Source organism: Eptatretus burgeri, chromosome 9, assembly GCF_056783735.1.
Source record: "Eptatretus burgeri isolate ZD-2024b chromosome 9, Ebu_testis_v1, whole genome shotgun sequence".
NCBI lineage: Eukaryota > Metazoa > Chordata > Myxini > Myxiniformes > Myxinidae > Eptatretus > Eptatretus burgeri.
Genome location: NC_140969.1, coordinates 88299125 through 88320485, shown reverse-complemented (window position 1 = coordinate 88320485; position 21361 = coordinate 88299125). Strand labels below are relative to the sequence as shown.

The 21361-nt window shown below is 41.8% G+C and overlaps 1 long non-coding RNA gene across 1 annotated transcript; it reads right to left on the bottom strand.

Annotated features, from left to right (window-relative positions):
• Positions 1-2391: 2391 nt before the first annotated feature.
• On the bottom strand, positions 2392-4294 carry LOC147020569 (uncharacterized). Its single transcript, XR_015062095.1, has 3 exons — positions 3598-4294; positions 3057-3206; positions 2392-2543 (listed from the first exon to the last, which is right to left on the bottom strand). It is a non-coding gene; the product is annotated as an uncharacterized LOC147020569 (long non-coding RNA).
• Between the last annotated feature and the right edge of the window lie 17067 nt (positions 4295-21361).

Here is a 21361-nt window from a genome sequence, read left to right as displayed (position 1 = left end):
AATGATCAGGCATGTGGATAAAGGTTTTATCGTCAGACGAGACAAAAATTGAACTTTTTGGTCTAAATTCAAAGCAGTACATCTTTGCGCAAGACGAGCACTTCACATCACACAGTTAACACCATCCTTACTGCCCAGCCTCGTTGTGGCAGCATCATGCTCTGGGGTTGCTTTTAATCATCAGGGACTGGCAAGCTTGTCAGGATAGATGGAACAATGGATGGTGCAAAGTACAGGAGAATCCTTGATGAAAACGTGCTTGAGTCAGCCATGAATCTGAAACTGGGTCGGAGATTCACATTTCAGCAGGATAATGATCCGAAGCACGAAGGTGAAGCCACACTGGAGTGGTTGAATAAGAAAAAAAATAAATGTTCTTGAGTGGCCCAGGCAAAGTCCTGACTTGAACCCAATTGAACATGAATGGCGAGACTTGAAGATTGCAGCCCATCAAGGATCCCCATCAAACTTGGAAGAACTAAAACAATTTTCACTTGAAGAATGGCCAAATATGTCACAATCTCACTGTACAAAGCTGGTAGAGACCAACCCAAAAACACTCATAGCAGTCATTGGTGTAAAAGTTGCTTCCACCAAGTGCTGATCGAAGGGGTTGAACACTTTTTCAACCAGTGAATTTTGATTTGTACATGTTTTTTGCAGGTATTCCTGACATGTAACCTTCTTCAGCTGTAACAGTATTTAGTGTGATCCTTTCAGTTATGAATAAAAAAGTTCATTTGGAACAATTGTTTCTGCATAATTTGTAATTCTTCTCAATGTGTAAATATTGGTTGGGGGTAAATACTTTTGCAATCCTCTGTCGATATGTTTTAAAGGAAAAGAGATTTTAGCTTCATATTATTCACAGGAATGACAAAAGACAAAATTCATAATAAAATAAGAAAAGGAAACCCAACCCTAACCTTACATTGAAACCCAAACCCGAACACACCAAACCCAAAGCCAACCCTGACCTTCACACCCCAAACCCAAACCCAACCCTATCCTCACACCCCAAACCCAAACCCAACCTTAACCTCACACCCCAAAGCCAAGTCTAATCCCAAGATGATTTATCATTTTCACACTGATTTATAAAAAAACAACTAAAAGAATCATTATTTTTTAAACAGTTTATTAATTTTTTTCTTTTTTTTAGCAGTTCAATAACAGTACAAGGTCAATACAGTCTTTCAACTCAACAAAGTTTTCTGTCTTTTTTTCTTCTCGTTCTGTCTTGAGAATGAAGTTTAAGTTATTTCAAGTTTGAAGAAGTGGAAAGGAGGAGATATATTGTAAATTTGTCTCAAGAAATCTCAGGTCTTCCCAGCACTTTCTTGATATTGCTGAAAAAGAATAAATAAATAAATACATTACATGTCTAATATCGAATTAAATACTATGTAATTTCATTAATTATTAATCACCTGAACTTACCACTCATAAATCACTATCCAACCAAGAACGACAAGGATAGGTCGGTTGAGAACTTCAAAGGTCTCCAAGATAGAAACCACTTTTTGAGTCTCCAAGGTAGGTCTCATATTTTGAGCCATCAAGGCAAAAGTCTTCCTGATTCTCCAGAATTTTTGGGTCATCAAGGCAGAACTCGTTTTGTGGGTCATCAAGGTGGAACTCGTTTTGTGGGTCATCAAGGTGGAACTCGTTTTGTGGGTCATCAAGGTGGAACTCGTTTTGTGGGTCATCAAGGTGGATCTCGGTTTGTGGGTCTCTGCACACGTATCAGCAAAAGGAATTGAAAACCACTCAATATCACCGCCATCATCATCTTCATCATCATCATGCCTTCTGACACAATCCTGGAAACACTACTCTCTCCATTGCTTTCTGCATCTCAGTTCAATTTTCCTCTTCTTTTGCCTTCAATTTCACATCTTGATTTTCTTCACCACAAAGTCCCACTGGGTTTTGATTAAGGTTTTTCAAACAATTTTAAGACAGAAAAATTTTTTATTGAAAAAAGCTGGACTTACTACTCGTTGGTAAATGCGACGTTTCGGCGAGAATCCACTCGCCTTGGTCACGGCAGATGATGAAGTGAGGAAGAACTGAAGAAGCTGGAAAATTGTCACGTGACATCCGAACTGCTTCGATTTAACGAACAACCTTCTTCGATTTCATTAATTAATTTGATTGCATCGATTTAATCACCAATGTTCATCGATTTAATTAATTTTAATGATTATCCAGTTGTACACACCTTGAACTTGTATACAGTTCCATTAACACTCATGCCAGACTTTCACCAATTGGATGATCTGTTTGGTGCTTGTCTGGCTGTGAGTGCAGCAAAACATTCGTTTGTTCCCAACTCTTCTGAGGCACAAACAGAATGGGACACGATTGGGGTGAAGAACATGTAGTTTATACAAAGTTTGAAATCATTTTTAATGTAAAGCAAGAATCTTGGCAACTTACATTCCAACCGGTGGGATGGTTTCATTCGAGTGGGTGGAGGAGAGTTAATGAGGTGGAGGAGAGTGGGTGGAGGAGAGTGGAGTTAACAGCTTCGGAGGGGCCTTTGGAAAAAAAACAATAAAAATCTAAAACATTAAACACACTGATATCTTCATCAGTTTGATAACTTGTTCAAGAAAGGGCACAGCAGGGAATGCACTGATGGAACAGGTGACGACGAAAAGATGAAGAATCCAATTGAGGGGAGTTAAACTTGTGATTTATCCTGCGTGGCGATGACCATGTCAATCACTAACCTTCACACCAAAATATTAATTACAATTATCTTCACAATTAAGAACATTCTTCTTCAAAGAAGGAAGTATTAACAGCAATGTCTATAAAAGAACAAGTGGCAAAACTTATTTCAGCTTCACAACACTATCTTGGGGTTTGCTGAGTTTGCACCCAGTGTGTTCACCCCCAGTGTGTTTACCCCCAGTGTGTTTACCCCCAGTGTGTTCACCCCCAGTGTGTTCACCCCCAGTGTGTTCACCCCCAGTGCGTTCACCCCCAGTGTGTTCAGCCCAATGTGTGTTCACCCCAACTGCCACAAAGTATTGAAGAGTGCTTACCTGTTGAAGGTCCTGCTTGTGGTATGACCTCTCAACACCGTGCTGTTTCTGTTGTTGCTGTTGCAGCCTGTGATCACAATGAGGGTTCTGCTTTTCCTGCAGCCCCTCAACACCGTGCTGCTTCTGTTGTTGCTGTTGTTCATTTCAACCCTGTTGACCCTTAAGATCTTGAGACCCTGTATGACCTTTTAAACTCCCGTCGATCATTTGACCCCTCAGACATTTATACCCACAGATCCTTTAGACCTGTTGAGACCCCATAGATAAATTTTGATCCCCTTTTTTTTCGAGCCCATACGACCTTAACACCAATTGAACTGTTTTGACCCCTTTAGAACCCTTTAAACACACACCACACAAACATCAAAAGTCTTTTTACAACACAGACTACTCTTTTAAGCAGGTGATTTGCAAACTCTACCCACGCGGAGGGTGGGTAAACTGTGCTGGGAACCTTATCGAAGCGAAAACGACTTGGAAAAACTATCACGAAAATGAAATCAATCTCCTGGAAGTTAGTCAACACAAAATAGAGCCTCACCCCTTCTCCCTTGCGAACTTGGTATTCCTTGTCCTCAAAGAGAATCGTCTTTGGAACAATCACATTCGCCGTCTCCATCCTCACAATCACATCCGTCATTGTCATCATCACAATCACATTCGTCTTCTCCATCCTCACAATCACATCCGTCATCATCATCATCACAATCACATTCGTCGTCTCCATCCTCGCAATCACATTCATTGTCTCCATCCTCACAATCACATTCGTTGTCTCCATCCTCACAATCACATTCGTTGTCTCCACTGTCACAGTCACATTCCTCATCGTCGTCATCATCATCTTCCACATCCTTATCCTCCCCATCAGCCTCATCTTCTCTATCCACATTCTTGTCCTTTCTGTGAACACACAATAATCACCAGAACTTCGTTTGAGAGAACATTTATCTGCATCGTGAAAATGTATCAGAGTCCCACCAGATAGATAAACTCCAATAACAACATGTTCATCAGTTGAGAGGTCCATCGGGATCATAGTTTACTGTTCTTAATTGGAAGATCAATCATAAAATGAAGACTTGTGAAGAGCTTTACCGGAGCCGTTTGTTCCTCCATAAATATATCGCCCAAAGCAAGTTGATGATAAATATCACCATGGAGATGATCCCGACAGCATTTTCAAACCTCCCCCACAGCGACACGAGGTCTCCAACGTCCATTGGGCCGAAAAGAGAACCTTCCCCAAAGATCTGTGGACACGGATATAACAAGTTTAATAAATTAATGTTATTTCAATGAAAACAGGAATCAATATCCATCATAATGATCCTTAAATGGGATCGTTTCAAACTGAAGTTGAAACCTGACGTTCTGACCACAGGCCCAGCAAACGGATCGAACGATGTAACTTGGTTTCCTTGAAACAAGATTTAAGAGTACATTTGTTGACACCATAATCAAACTGTCATTATTTATTTAATATCACAATCTGCTCCCTTCCGAAAACTTCCTTTTCATACCAATCAATGGGATCTTTAACCCTTTACCCTCTATCCATCAGCAATGGTCTTTCTCTCCGTTTCCCATTTACCTGGTGAGACTTTCTTATTGCACACACTCCAGGACGCACTTGCAGGTGTACCGGAAACATATTTTCTTGAAATTCTTTGAAAAAACTCAAGAGCATAACAAGGTACGACCACATCGTAGCAACGAATGCGGCAGAATGGTCTAAATGTTCTCAAAGGTAAACACACAATGCATCCAGACGATGGTCTTTATGACGCTGCAAGCATTGTTGTCATGGTAACCACATTCGGTACAACACAAACCCATTACAGTTTTCATTGTATCGTCATCCAATTTATAAGATGTAATGATATAATGGGATGCCATATTTGCGTACAGGGTGGCCTGAAATTCGTTTTACCCCTCCACAGTGAAGCATTCGTTCTTAAACTCTTCATACACAGGTTTTATTGTGCAGTACTGTACTTTTTTTTGTATACCTTGTCGAGGCTCATATGAGAGCGAACACACAAAGCACAGCAAGGGGGGGCATGAGACAAGAAGGGGTAGGAGTGGGAAGGACAAAACAGTGGAGAGCAAAGACATTAGGAGATCTGGAGAAGGGAGAGGGATGGGGCGGGGAACACGGGGTATACAAGACGGACATTACAGGAACTTTCAGGAAGGAAAGTGGGGAATTTGAAGGAGGTGGGTTTGGGGTGGATTAATGGGCGTAGAAAAGATCAAGGATTTGGATGGGGAATGATAAGAGGTGGTGGTGAACAGCAGTTTTGAAGGCCTGGAGGGAGGAATGGGATTGAACAGAGTGAGGGGGTTTATTTCAAAGGCGGGAAAAAGAGGAACAAAAGAGTGAAGGTGAGCAGTGATTCATGATTTTGGTAGTTTTACCAGAAGGGGGTTGTTAGCGGACCTTCAACGGACTGCGGAAATATGGTGGTGACAAATCACAGACAGAGCGGGGGGGGGGGGCGAGACCAGAGAGGATACAGTAGAAGACAGAAAGACCACTGATCTGGCTGCGGTGAGAGAGTGAGAGACCCAAAGACTGAGCCACATTGCGGGAAATACCAATGATCCTAAATGCCTTGGATTCCACAGCGTTAAGCTGAGAAAGGTGAGATGCAGGAGCACCAGCTCAGAGGGGAGAGCATAACTCCATCAGGCTGTGGAAAAAAGCTTTGTAAGTGGTTTTAAGCTCAGGTGGGCCGAGGAATGACTTTGGACAACAGAAGATTCCCAGTCAGTGACTGGCTTTGGAGGCCAGGTTGGAAATGTGCCTTTTCCAGGAAAAATCATGGCAGATAGTGAGACCAAGAAGCTTAAATGAAAGGACATCTTCCAGAGGATTGTTGAGAAAGTGGATGGTGGGGGGGGGGGTTCCAAATGGTCCTTTCAGAGAGACATCGTGAGAGTGTGAGATTTGTCAGGATTGAGAGACATGTTCCACGTGTTGGACCAGTTTGTGATTTTATCCAGATCTGCAGAGAGTGAAGAAGCTGCTGCTTGCCACTCTGAGGGATGACAGATGGTACGGCAGAGGGTGGAGTCATCAGCAGAGAGATAAAGAGGATTTTCCAGAGAGTCAGAGAGATCATTGATGAGAAAAAAAAGAGTCAGAGAGATCATTGAGGAGAGATCTTACAATGTAAATTAATCACTCATTGTGCTCCACCATGCAGATACAATGACTCATTAATTAAAAAGATACTTGATTAAAAAGAGACTTTGCTTTCAAGATATGCATGTGGATGCATCAAGATATTGAGTCGAAGATGAAATATAACACATCTCCAAACACGAGAAGCGATATTTATCTATTCCTGAGACCCTATGTTATGTCAGCAAAAACGAGTTCGTCCACTCGATTTGATTGTTTGTGCAAAGAAGAAGAAGAAGAACACGAAATCATCTCATGGTCACAAATTTTGATGCAGAAGATTCTGAAAAATATTTGGGGCTCTTCCTCAAACTCTGCAACCTCCAATTGGAGAGCTGAACACTGAACAGGCTCCTCCCACCGAGACCGTTGGGAGTTGATGACACATCAGTGGAGAACATCCAATTGGAATTGACTTTGTTGATCGGTGTCTATTGGACTGTTTTTCTTCTTTACCTCATTCACTTTGTGTGAATTTCACCTGAACAGAGCACAACGAAAAGCTTTGTGGTTTTCTTTTTAGTCTGTTTTATGGTGATGTCCTTCAAATGTCCAGACTCTCTAATTGTTTTATTAAATTACACACAATAAAACCTGTACATTAAAAGAGTTTAAAAACGAATGTTTACCTCAAGTGGGATTTGTAAGGGAAAGACCTAAAAAGAGTGTGGATGGGGCAATTAATGGGGTGTGGCCAGCATTGGGGTTGGGTTTAGGAATCGGGCTTTAATGTTTTGATTGGGGTTTCCGCGAAATTGGAGTATAAGAAAATACTGTTGTTGATCAATGTCAGGTTAATATTCTTTTTTTCAGGACAAATTAACATTTTTTGACAAAAAAGCTATAATTTTTTATTTTACCCTCAATACATTTCACTTTTTTATAATTATTCTTGTATATCAATATACTGACCATAACTAGAAACAAATAGAATGCAGAAAAACATATATTTACATCTTAAAATATCAATCTTTACAATTTTCACATTTTCCCCAAAGCCGGGTGGCGGCCATACTGGATTTCCATGATTACAGGACTTCCCCCCGGAGGATCCCTTAGGACTTTTTTTCTGTCACTGAGGACATATTCAGGAACCAAAATCTGTTGAGTTTGCTTTTGTTGCAATTTGTGTGAGGTTGACCAAATATTTCTGCTAAGATGCTTGTACTATCAAGTCCCTCTACTCATCACAAGTTCAGAACCCCTCCCCATCATGCTTACCTCCTCCGAAACCCTCCCCTCCTCACTTCCCCTCTCCTCTCATCCCTATAATCCTCGCTCTCACCCTCTCCTGGAGTGTATAGTGATGTTTGAGGGGTCGCACTCTCCACTCCCCCTCCTCGCTCTTCCCTCATTCCAAGCTCCCCATTCCTCACCCCTCCTCACTCCTCTCTCTCCGTCCTCTCTCTCTCCCTTCCTTCCCTCCTCTCCCCCTTGTAGGGGAAAAATTTATATTAATGTATTTTAAATTGTAACAAATGGAGTTTCAGAAATGTGACTTTTATGCTGCAAATTGAATTGGCTGTCATTTCTGGCCAAAAGACTTTTGCCCTAAATGATAAGAAATGTGTTGTTCTGGAGCAGAGTGACCGAGCTGATAAATAAAACCTTTGCTTAGAAAATGTACGAAGTGGCTTTTTGTCTCGAGGACACGTCTACAGTTTGGGTGAATATCCCCCAACCTCTCTCTCATGGAAGTATAAATATTTTGAAAGGCACATTGTTCTCAGTACGAGCACGTGAGGAAGTATAGTTTCTCAGTGGCTTGTACTCCTTGGAACTGACCAAGTACCAAGTTAGAATAAAACTCTCTGATGTAATGTAGAAGTGAATTGAATCGGGTTGGTCTAACTGTTAACTAAAATAAGCATAAATGAAATAGAACCAAATAATATTGCAATCAAATGGGGATTCTTAAGTTCATTGTACAAGGGTGAGAAGTGTGTGGTGTATAATTTGGAAATAAGTTGTTTCACAAGGAAGGACTTGTGTGGACATCAGTTTTATCAGTGTCGATAGGGTTTTTGTAGGATTTTATAATCAAATCGGACAAACGTTAAACTCTGTCTGAAGTCAAATAGGATTCCACAATCGGCCAGTTAGAATCCTTCAGGAGGACAACGATCACAACAAGGTGGGTTAAAAAATCCACATCAGTTGGTGCCGTGACTCGGATTCGAACCAACGTTGGTGCGGTGCTCGTGACCGGAGGTGCTTAATCTGCCGGAGGCAGTGCCTGGAGGAATGACAAGTGCTTGAGCGAAGGTAAGGGAGAGCGCTCTCAGCAGGTAACGCATTTCGAACAAAGAAAAGTTCATTGTCAGATAATTTTATTGATAGAAAGAAGAGGATCCGGGGGAGGGAGTCCATTTTAAAGTAAACGATAAGTACTGTAGTTGTTTTAGAAAAGTGCTGGAGAAGAAGAGGAGTCAGATGACAAGAAGAGGCTCGTTAAGGAGCCAGACGAGTCATTGAATGGGCATGATGAAGCGACATGCCACATGTTTGCATTGATACGGACCGGCTGTGAGAGAGAGGCCGAGGACACGGCTGAGACGCCGAGATAGGGTTAAAATAGATAAACATTGTAAGTTACCTGTTTGTAAGAGTTATAAGAGTTACTTTTTGTTCATTGAACTCACTGGAAGTTTGTTGGCAGTGAGGTTGTTATATTATATTGTGTGGAGGTTTTACAGATTTGTAAATGCAATGATTTGCACGAAACGTTTTGTAGAGTGCAGGAGATGATTAACCAGCTGGGAGCATGGTTGATGATTTGCATTGAGATGCATGTGTTCCTGAGAGTAAAAAAAAAAATGAAACTTGTGCGATTCCAATATTCACTGCAATGAAATGTGTTCTGTTGGGATTTTGACGATATTTTAACTCGTGCTGAGTTGATCTATGGGTCTGTTTGAAATGGCATGTTATACATTCTTTGCGTTGTATTTCCACGCGAAGGTCGCAAACTACACTGTGTGAGACCCCCTCCACTCGATCTGTGGGGGGTGGCATATCTTTACACTGAGTCTTTGTTCGAGCCTTTGCTTTAGGTGTGAAATTCGATTCATATGCAGATTCAAGAGGATGAGATAGAAATGTGATTGGTATTTGTCACGTGATCACACACGAGTCTCTGAGATGCAATGCTGTTTAGTGTATGTGTTGAAGCCATGACAGAGTAATGCAAACTGTGGGTTTTGCCTGTCAGAGTTTTTTTCCTTTTTCTTCCCACTGGATGTGGAGAGAACTTCCTGTTCCTTGTTCCTTGGTGTTTGTGGCGCACCCTCTCGACTGAATCTGTTTAAAGTGAAGTCCATTGAGGAAAAAGTGTTGAAGTTTTATTTTACAACCATCGGGATTTTGAATAAATTGTGAAATAACAATTGTGAATGTGGATATACTGTATGTGATTTAAATGTAGAAACGTGATTTGGAATGATTTTAATGATTTGATGATGTTTAGCACGTGGGGCAATTCACAGATAATAGATGATTCCCTCGGATGGACGTTGAAATAGGCATATTGTTTTATTCGTCTGCAAATGTTGAGGTTACCTGAACTTGTGCTGGGAAGGCAATGGCAAACAACCCAGTGTAACCATTTGATCGATTCAGTCAAGGTAAATTCATGATTTAATTGGATAGATGCTGTAGATTAAATTTTTCATTTATGGATTTTAAAAGGAAATATTTTGTTTTGACCAAAAAGTTGTTTAAGAGAGTTTGGATGTTTATTAGTCTGAAGTTTAAGATGCTTTTCCAAGACTGGGATAAAGATTGTGGAGGTTGAAGCTGCATGTTTAGACAGAGTGTTTGAGCTGCAATATAAATTATATTCGCCTGATAACAGATTTGACAAGTGATTTGACAATTTTTGAACAACTGTTTAAAATGATTTATTTGTTTTGATAAAAGAAAATGGATTCGTAATTGAGAAGGTCAGAGGAAGTGATAGATGGTTTGTGTATGTGAATTGGAAAAATGGCAGCATGTTTGCTGTTTTGGTGAGAGAGAAGTGGATAGATGGAGAAATGTCAGAGATTTAAAATGTCGATGGAAATAGCAAATGAGATGGATGTTTTGAGTATACGTACAACTGGGATTTCTGTATATTTTAGCATGTTGTTTTGGGAAATAACAAGGAAAGGGATTAAAATATTGATATGACATATAATGCAAGTTCAATGCTTCCATAACAATCTTTGTTAGTCTTGTAGAACTACATGTGCCCATGACGTTTATTGATTGGTGTTTAATTGATGCTTTGTTTGTTTCGGAGTGTTGAAAGCAGTCTTTGAAGCAATGTATGATTTCATCGAAATGAACTTTGGAATGAAATTCCACACAAAGATTGGACGATGGGAGAACCCAGATTTGGGTGATTGAGCATTCAACACATGATTATGCCTCCCCTTCCTGAGGAGATAAGATGGACCAATGTGGGAAAAGAAAGAAAAAACCCACTGAGGTGAAGGTTGAGCAAAGTCTTCACGTCGGCGTTGTGTGGTGCCTGCGTGGAGGAATGTTCTCAGCCACACTCTCGATTGCCGCTCTGCAAATACATCGTGAACTTGCTGTGGTTGCTTCAATGTACGACAGGCCTGGAGTTCCACACTGCGCTCCTTCAACCCAGTGTCCTGCCCAAACTTGTACTTGCCCACATCTACCTTCTCCTCAGCTCAAGGAGTGCTTCGATTGTGTTTCCCGTTGGGTACCGCTCTATCCACACTCTGACCTGTTTATCTTCTGACTTTGGGTAGCATGTTTCCAATGTGTGACACATGCTGATGAACAGGCCATAAATCAAATGGAAACACACTCATTTTCTGATATGAGCACTCGCTGCCATTGTTGATTGAACTTGAATAATGGAAATCTTTTCTCCTTCAGGAATGGGACATGGTAATCATGTGTAAGAAAAATTATTCAAATTTTCCTTAAAAAAAAAAACGGGGGAGTGTGGGGGAAAAATTTATATTAATGTATTTTAAATTGTAACAAATGGAGTTTCAGAAATGTAACTTTTATGCTGCAAATTGAATTGGCTGTCATTTCTGGCCAAAAGACTTTTGCCCTAAATGATAAGAAATGTGTTGTTCTGGAGCAGAGTGACCGAGCTGATAAATGAACCTTTGCTTAGAAAATGTACGAAGTGGCTTTTTGTCTAGAGGACACGTCTACAGTTTGGGTGAATATCCCCCAACCTCTCTCTCATGGAAGTATAAATATTTTGAAAGGCACATTGTTCTCAGTACGAGCACGTGAGGAAGTATAGTTTCTCAGTGGCTCGTACTCCTTGGAACTGACCAAGTACCAAGTTAGAATAAAATTCTCTGATGTAATGTAGAAGTGAATTGAATCGGGTTGGTCTAACTGTTAACTAAAATAAGCATAAATGAAATAGAACCAAATAATATTGCAATCAAATGGGGATTCTTAAGTTCATTGTACAAGGGTGAGAAGTGTATGGTGTATAATTAGGAAATAAATTGTTTCACAAGGAAGGACTTGTGTGGACATCAGTTTTATCAGTGTCGGTAGGGTTTTTGTAGGATTTTATAATCAAATCGGACAAACGTTAAACTCTGTCTGAAGTCAAATAGGATTCCACAATCGGCCAGTTAGAATCCTTCAGGAGGACAACGATCACAACAAGGTGGGTTAAAAAATCCACATCACCCTCCCTACCCTCTGCCCCTCCCTCCATTCTCTCTGCCCCTCCCTCCTCTCCCTCTCCCTCCCTCCTCTCCCTCTCCCTCCTCCTCTCTCTCTCCCCCTTCCTCCCTCCTCTATCCCTCCCTCTTTCTCTCTTACCCTTAATATTCCCATCAGTGAAGTGATGTGTTGTATTTCCTCATTCCTCATGAATGCCTTCTGCTTCTCCTTAATAGCATTCCTTATCTCACTGCTCAACCACCCTGGTCTCTTTCTACCTCTAGTTTTACACCTCATTGGAATGTACTTACTCTTCACTCGAAACATTTGTTCCTTAAAGGTTTCCCATTTCTCTGATGCTGATTGTCCTGTTATCAGTCTCCCAATCTACATCACCCGATTCTCTCCTCATACCCTCAAGGTTTGCCTTCCTGAAATCTAATAGCCTTACTCGACTATCCTGAACTCTAACTCTTCAAAGAATCCTTGCACACACAATGTTATGGTCACTGGATCCAAAATGTTCCTCTGCCTCCAATTCCTTCAACATATTTGGATCGTTACTGAACACTGACTTCAAGAATAATCGTGACTTAAATTCGTTGCTTAAAACTAACATCGTTTTAGAACTAACATCGTTCTAAAATCGTTTTCACACTCTCACTATGTCTCTCCGAAAGGACCGTTGAGAACACCCCCCCCCCCCATCCACTTTCTCAACAATCCTCTGGAAGAAGTCCTTTCTTTCAATATTCTGGGTCTCACGATCTGCCATGATCTTTCCTGGGAAAGCCACATTTCAAACCTTGCCTCCAAAGCCAGTCGCCGACTTGGAATCCTCCGTCGTGCAAAGTCCTTCCTCGGCCCACCTGAGCTCCTGACCACTTACAAAGCTTTCGTCCACAGCCTGATGGAGTACTGCTCTCCCCTCTGGGCTGGTGCTCCTGCCTCCCACCTTTCTCGGCTTCATGCTGTTGAAACCAAGGCACTTCGGATCAATGGTATCTCTCGCAATGAGGCTGAGTCTTTGGGCCTCTCACTCTCTCACCGCAGGTTGGTCGGTGGTCTTTCTGTCTTCTACCGTCTCCTCTCCAGCCTCGCCTCCACCACCCCTGCTCTCTCTGTGATTTGTCCCCACCACATTTCCACAGGGCGCTCAAGGTCCGCCAACAACTCCCTTCTGGTAAAACTACCAAAATCACGAATCACTGCTCACATTCACTCTTTCCTTCCTCTTTTTTTCCGCCTTTAGAATAAATTCTCTCACTCTATTCATTCCAATTCTTCCCTGCTGGCCTTCAAAACAGCTGTTCACCACCACCTCTTATCATCCCCCATCCAAATCTTCAATGTTTTCGACCCCAGTTAATCCACCCCAATCCCACCTCCTTCAAAGTCCCTGCTTTCCTTCCTGATGGTCCCTGTAATGTCCATCTTGTATTCCCCATGTTCCCCGCCCCATCCCTCTCCCTTCCACAGATCTCCTAATGTCTCTGTTCCCCACTGTTTTGTCCCTCCCACTCTCTCCCCTCTTGTCTCATGCCCCCTTGCTGTGCGTTGTGTGTTAGCTCTCACACGAGCCTCGACAAGGTATACATTTTTTTTTTTTAATCATTGAACCTTTATTATTACTTTTTTTTTAAATGAAATACGGAACTGCAAAATTCGAGGTTCTTGGAAGTATGATAAAGGTGATTTGCATTATACAGTGTTTAAATATATGATTAAATTTGAATAAAGGTTCAAAGGCAAATAAATAAATCAATAAATAATTGGGGTTTTACCACCATTGTACCAGTGTCTATGACAGCATTCTAACACATTTCATGAGTTATTTGTGGCTGTTGTTTATATCCTTCATAATGGCCTTAAAAACAGTAAGTTTCCTCTGCAATGATTTTTCAATGTTGTTTGACTGTCAGGCAGGAAAAAAAAACAATCTCACTACTCTGTGCACATGTACGATTGGGACAAATTCAGAGACAAAGTACAGTGAAACGAGACTTATCTTTATATTCGTGTTCCAATTTGTGTTCAAAATTATAACGTGCAATTTAAATAAGTTGTTCCTTTGTCATAAACTGATAAGACAGACAGACAGACAGACAGAGACATGCACCAATTGATTAACCCCGCTTTTCGCTTTGCGTGCATGGAGTAATATTGACAGCTCAGGGAAGCCATTATCACGCAGAATGGTTTTGCTGTGTTCAATGTCCGCAGTGAGGTCGCACGGTGAGCAGGTGGCCAAGGCTCTATCCACAAGGTCGGTGATGAGAGCAATCTCATAATGTGTGTGAGACTCAATGAGTCCCACCGTGTATACTGCCCAGTGAAGGTAATCTTGTGACATATGGTAGTCAATAAAAATCTGATTTCTCAACTAGTATGTCGAGAAAAGGGAGGGCTTTCAATTGCTCCATCTCAAAGGTGAATTCGAGTGCAAGCTGGAATGTGTCAGGATATGCAAGGATGTCCATGGACGCATCATAATTTTTTTTTTAAATCTAACAAATGTATCTCATACACTTCTTGAAAATACACACCAAGTTATGACAATAGTGGTGAAATCATAGAAGGCGCACTTCTCGTTCAAACAGACAAATGTTAGCAAGCACCTGATCAATTGGGCATACGATTGCTATGTCATCCAATTGAGCTTGTATGGTGTCATTAACAACTTGGGCACTCAGTGGAGCACACGGATCTGGATTCAGACCTGAACTAAAATTTCATCGGCGTGTTCTTGTCACCGAACCAACTCATCCACCCAGTTTCGTCCGAATAAGTCCATAACTTTTTGAGATATCGTGTTGTATATCATTTTATCCCCATAACTCAATGGTGAAGAATCACGAAAAAAAATTCTGATCTCACACACACACACACACACACACACACACACACACACACACACACACACACACACACACACACACACACACACACACACACACACACACACACACACACACACACACACACACACACACACACACACAAGCATTTAAAGGCCATTTTCCCCGCAAAAGCGGGGTTTAGCCTTGCGGGCCCCATGACAATCATCTCCACTTTACCCTCTTTTCTGCATCTCCCCTTCTTAATCCCCTTGCCCACATTTCCTCTTCCACCTCATTTAGCCAAGTTTTTCTTGGTCTTCCCCGTCCTCTACTTCCGGCTACACTCATTTCCAACACTCCTCTCACCCAGTCACTTTCATCCTTCCTCAACACATGACCCAACCATCTCAACCTGTTTCTCTTCACAACCTCCATCACAGACTCTATTCCCATCATCTTCCGCAAGTCATCATTTGTCTTCCTCTCTCTCAACAATACTCCACACATCCACCGAACCATTCGCATTTCCACCCTTTCCAGCCTTTGTTGCTGCTCCATGTTCAGGACCCATGTCTCACGCCCATAAATCATCGTACTCCTCACACAAGTAGCATACACCTTTCCCTTCAGCTTCAACGACACTCCCCTCTTTGTCAGCACGCCACTCAGTTCCCGAAACTTCTTCCATGCACATCTCACTCCAGCAACCGTCGAAGAGTCTGATCCACCTTCTCCATTCAGCATGTCTCCGAGATAGCAAAATGTTTTCACCCCTTCCAGCTTCACACCATCTCCAAGATCCAACTCAACAATTCCTTCATCTGCTGCTCCCTCGATGCACACCTTACACTTGAATGTAGCTGCCACACTGGTTAATGACCCTCTCACCCCACTACATTTTTGATGAACCCATTCAGCACACATTGTACACTGAATGGAGTTCACTCCGACACCCTTCCTGCACACAGCACACGGCCACTTCCCAGTCCTTTCCACCTCACCACATGCTTTACCACTTGCCATCACCTTCGTCTTTCCGATATTCACCTTCAAACCTTTTGCCTCCAGACATTCCTTCCACTTGTTCATCCTCTCCTTCAGTCCATCCATACTCTCTGCAATCAACACCAGATCGTCTGCATACAGCAGCTCCCACGGTAAACCCTCCTTTACCCTCCGAGCCAGCACCTCCATCACAACTACAAATAGAAGTGGACCGACCCCTGGTGCACTCCTTCCCTCCCCTCAAACTCATCACTGTTCCCATCCTTCGTCCTTACAGCTGTGCGTGCTATCTCATACATGGCCATCACTACTCTGATCAACCATTCCTCCACTCCTAACTTCCTCCATGCCCATGCCATTACTTCGTGTGGGACCCTATCAAATGCTTTCTCCAGATCAACAAACCCAAAAAACAACTTCTTCCTCTTCTCCATGCACTTCTGCATCTGCCTTACAATAAAAATTGCATCTGTCGTTCCTCTTCCTGGCATAAATCCAAACTGCATTTCGTCAATCTTTACCTTCTTCCTTTTCCTCTTCTCCAACACCCTTTCCAATACCTTCATTCCATGCTCCAATAACTTTATTGCTCTATAGGAGCCACAGTCCAGAGGGTCACCTTTCCCCTTGTACAGAGGGACGAGGGTACTCAGTTCCCAATCCAGATCTTCACCAAAATTCTGGAAATCCCAAATTTTTTTTGAATCTGTCCGCAACTTTTTAAGATATCTTGTTCACAAGTAGACAGACAGGGGTGAAAATATAACCCCCATCCATCTTCGGTGGCAGAGGTAATAAACTCAACTGTGCACGTTGCTGTGTTCACGAGTTCCACATAGACCGACTCGGAAATCGACGGAGGTTCGAGATTGCTGTTATAGCGATGCTGCATAAATACGGATGGCTTCTTTGTGTATCTTGAATATAAAGTTGTATTGTCTGTCTGTGTGTCTATCAATAGAATCGGCCCCACCAGCAGTGACCCAATCATATTTCAGACCGTTGGAATCCTCTTGGCAAATGGAGATGGAAGAAAACATTTTCAAACCAACAAGGTAGGGGGTTCAGGGTGGGAGGAAGACCCCAATTCTCTCAATGTAAATGTGTATCCTTTTGGACCACCCAGTGGTAGGCAGTATATTACAAATCATCACATCGCAGAACTCCAAATTACTTCTGCACAAAGTGCTGGGCTGTCTGCTGGTAATATATAAAGCAGCTCATTCCACTGACATGATTTGTGACAGTCAAGTTTCAGGTCGTTTACAACCAGTTAGCACGTGAAAACCAAAGCAAGATCCATCCATTGGGACCATACTTTGGAAAGAGCATCATGGCTGCCAAAGCAGTCTCCTGGGCTATTGGGCACAATCCTGGACAGGTCACCACTCTGACAAAGGATACTCAAATTGCTCAATCATCCCAGCAAGCTAGTACTCATTTTGCCAACCTTACATTGATGACAAGCTGAGTCAAACCCACGTGGTATTAATTCAACAGCCAAGCAGAATTTGAACTCAGGACCCGAGGATCCCAAACCTGCCACATTAAGCCAACAGCAGGCATCAAACCAAGATGCTTCCCCAAAAATTTGTGATTTTGCATTCGGACAGCATTGGCTCAACAACTGAGGATGTGCAGAAAACAGTTGCACTGCCTGGTTTCAGATTGTGACCCGAGAACGCAGTGTGGCATGTTGAAACGTACCAATCATAATTTATCTATCTATAATTCCAGCAATCTCTGTGTGTCTGTCTGTGTGTGACCACTGTTTCTCGACAACCACTGGTCCAATCTAACTGAAACTTGACAGGTATATTGCTGGTGACTTGAGTATGTGCCTTTACAAGGTTTGATATTAATTGGACAAGTGGTTCCCAAGTTATGGCCATTTATTTACCAAACCATTGACAGGACACGTTGCTGCGTAGGCGTGGCGACCCATCGCCGCCTTCTGGCTTGTCTGTCTGTTTGTCTGTCTGTTTATTGCCGAGAGGTCACAATTTTAAACGATCTTCACGAAACTTCACCACATGGTCGAGTTTGTCATAAGGAAGAAGCCTATTGTTTTTGAGGTCAAAAGGTCAACACAGGCCAAAGGTCAACAACTTCGGTGAGAGTTCTAAAATCCTCAATTTTCATCCGATTGACTTGAAATTTTAAGAGGATTTATATTTCAGGTCACTGAATCTCCCTAACTTACCTCAGGAGTTTTAAGGTGCAACTCAGTTTGTCTACCAACAGGGCAAACATGATGACCAAGGAACTTTCCAAAGAAATCAGACAGAAAGTGGTGGAGAAGCACTGTTCAGGAGAGGGTTCGAAGAAGATTTCAAAGTCACTCATTATCCCTTTGAGGACGGTGAAATCGATCATTAAGAAGTGAAAGACATATCATACTACCCAGACTCTACCCACATCAGGTCGCCCATCCAAACTCAGCGGCCGGGAGAGCAGGAACCTGGCTTGGGATGTCACTGTAAATCCAACAATGACTTTGAACGATCGGCAAGGATCTTTGTCTGAGATGGGGGTCAGTGTTCATCAATTAACAATGTCCCGTTCCCTTCACAAAGATGGCCTTGATGAGCAGGTGACAAGAAAGAAGCCATGATTTAAAAAGATGCATCTTAAAGCTCTTATGAAGTTTGTGAAAAAGCATCTTAATGATCAGGCATGTGGATAAAGGTTTTATCGTCAGACGAGACAAAAATTGAACTTTTTGGTCTAAATTCAAAGCAGTACATCTTTGCGCAAGACCATCCTTACTGCCCAGCCTGGTTGTGGCAGCATCATGCTCTGGGGTGGCTTTTAATCATCAGGGACTGGCAAGCTTGTCAGGAGAGAAGGAACAATGGATGGTGCAAAGTACAGGAGAATCCTTGATGAAAACCTGCTTGAGTCAGCCATGAATCTGAAACTGGGTAGGAGATTCATATTTCAGCAGGATAATGATCCGAAGCACAATGGTGAAGCCACACTGGAGTGGTTGAATAAGAAAAAAATTATTGTTCTTGAGTGGCCCAGGCAAAGTCCTGACTTGAACCCAATTGAACATTAATGGCGAGACTTGAAGATCGCAGCCCATCAAGGATCCCCATCAAACTTGGAAGAACTAAAACAATTTTCACTTGAAGAATGGCCAAATATGTCACAATCTCACTGTACAAAGCTGGTAGAGACCAACCCAAAAACACTCATAGCAGTCATTGCTGTAAAAGTTGCTTCCACCAAGTGCTGACCGAAGGGGTTGAACACTTTTTCAACCAGTGAATTTTGATTTGTACATGTTTTTTGCAGGTATTCCTGACATGTAACCTCCTTCAGCGATAACAGTATTTAGTTTGATCCTTTCAGTTATGAATAAAAAAGTTCGTTTGGAACAATTGTTTCTGCATAATTTGTAATTCTTCTCAATGTGTAAATATTGGTTGGGGGTAAATACTTTTGCAATCCTCTGTTGATATGTTTTAAAGGAGAAGAGATTTTAGCTTCATATTATTCACAGGAATGACAAAAGACAAAATTCACAATAAAATAAGAAAAGGAAACCCAACCCGAACCTTACATTGAAACCCAAACCCGAACACACCAAACCCAAAGCCAACCCTGACCTTCACACCCCAAACCCAAACCCAACCCTATCCTCACACCCCAAACCCAAACCCAACCTAACCTCACACCCCAAACCCAAGTCTAATCCCAAGATGATTTATCATTTTCACACTGATTTATAAAAAAACAACTAAAAGAATCATTATTTTTTAAACAGTTTATTAATTTTTTCCTTTTTTTTCGCAGTTCAATAACAGTACAAGGTCAATACAGTCTTTCAACTCAACAAAGTTTTCTGTCTTTTTTTCTTCTCGTTCTGTCTTGAGAATGAAGTTTAAGTTATTTCAAGTTTGAAGAAGTGGAAAGGAGGAGATATATTGTAAATTTGTCTCAAGAAATCTCAGGTCTTCCCAGCACTTTCTTGATATTGCTGAAAAAGAATAAATAAATAAATACATTACATGTCTAATATCGAATTAAATACGATGTAATTTCATTCATTATTAATCACCTGAACTTACCACTCATCAAGCACTATCCAACCAAGAACGACAAGGATCGGTCGGTTGAGAACTTCAAAGGTCTCCAAGATAGAAACCACTTCTTGAGTCTCCAAGGTTGGTCTCATATTTTGAGCCATCAAGGCAAAAGTCTTCCTGATTTTCCAGAATTTTTTGGGTCATCAAGGCAGAACTCGTTTTGTGGGTCATCAAGGTGGAACTCGTTTTGTGGGTCTCTGCACACGTATCAGCAAAAGGAAGTGAAAACCACTCAATATCACCGCCATCATCATCTTCATCATCATCATGGCTTCTGACACAATCCTGGAAACACTACTCTCTCCATTGCTTTCTGCATCTCAGTTCAATTTTCCTCTTCTTTTGCCTTCAATTTCACATCTTGATTTTCTTCACCACAAAGTCCCACTGGGTTTTGATTCAGGTTTTTAAAACAATTTTAAGACAGAAAAAGTTTATAATTGAAAAAAGCTGGACTTACTACTCGTTGGTAAATGCGACGTTTCGGCGAGAATCCACTCGCCTTGGTCACGGCAGATGATGAAGTGAGGAAGAACTGAAGAAGCTGGAAAATTGTCACGTGACATCCGACCTGCTTCGATTTAACGAACAACATTCTTCGATTTCATTAATTAATTTGATTGCATCGATTTAATTACCAACGTTCATCGATTTAATTTATTTTAATGATTATCCAGTTGTACACACCGACTTGTATACAGATCCATTAACACTCATGGCAGACTTTCACCAATTGGATGATCTGTTTGGTGCTTGTCTGGCTGTGAGTGCAGCAAAACATTCGTTTGTTCCCAACTCTTCTGAGACACAGACAGAATGGGACACGATTGGGGTGAAGAACATGTAGTTTATACAAAGTTTGAAATCATTTTTAATGTAAAGCAAGAATCTTGGCAACTTACATTCAAACCGGTGGGATGGTTTCATTCGAGTGGGTGGAGGAGAGTTAATGAGCACCTCTTCTGAGGGGCCTTTGGAAAAAAAACAATAAAAATATAAAACATTAAACACACTGATATCTTCATCAGTTTGATAACTTGTTCAAGAAAGGGCACAGAAGGGAATGCACTGATGGAACAGGTGACGACGAAAAGATGAAGAATCCAATCGAGGGGAGTTAAACTTGTGATTTATCCTGCGTGGCGATGACCATGTCAATCACTAACCTTCACACCAAAATATTAATTACAATTATCTTCACAATTAAGAACATTCTTCTTCAAAGAAGGAAGTATTAACAGCAATGTCTCGAAAAGAACAAGTGGCAAAACTTATTTCAGCTTCACAACACGATCTTGGGGTTTGCTGTGTTCACCCCCAGTGTGTTCACCCCCAGGGTGTTCACCCCCAGTGTGTTCACCCCCCGTGTGTTCACCCACAGTGTGTTCACCCCCAGTGTGTTCACCCCCAGTGTTTTCACCCCCAGTATGTTCACCCCAACTGCCGCAAAGTATTGAAGAGTGTTTACCTGTTGAAGGTCCTGCATGTGGTATGACCCCTCAACACCGTGCTGTTTCT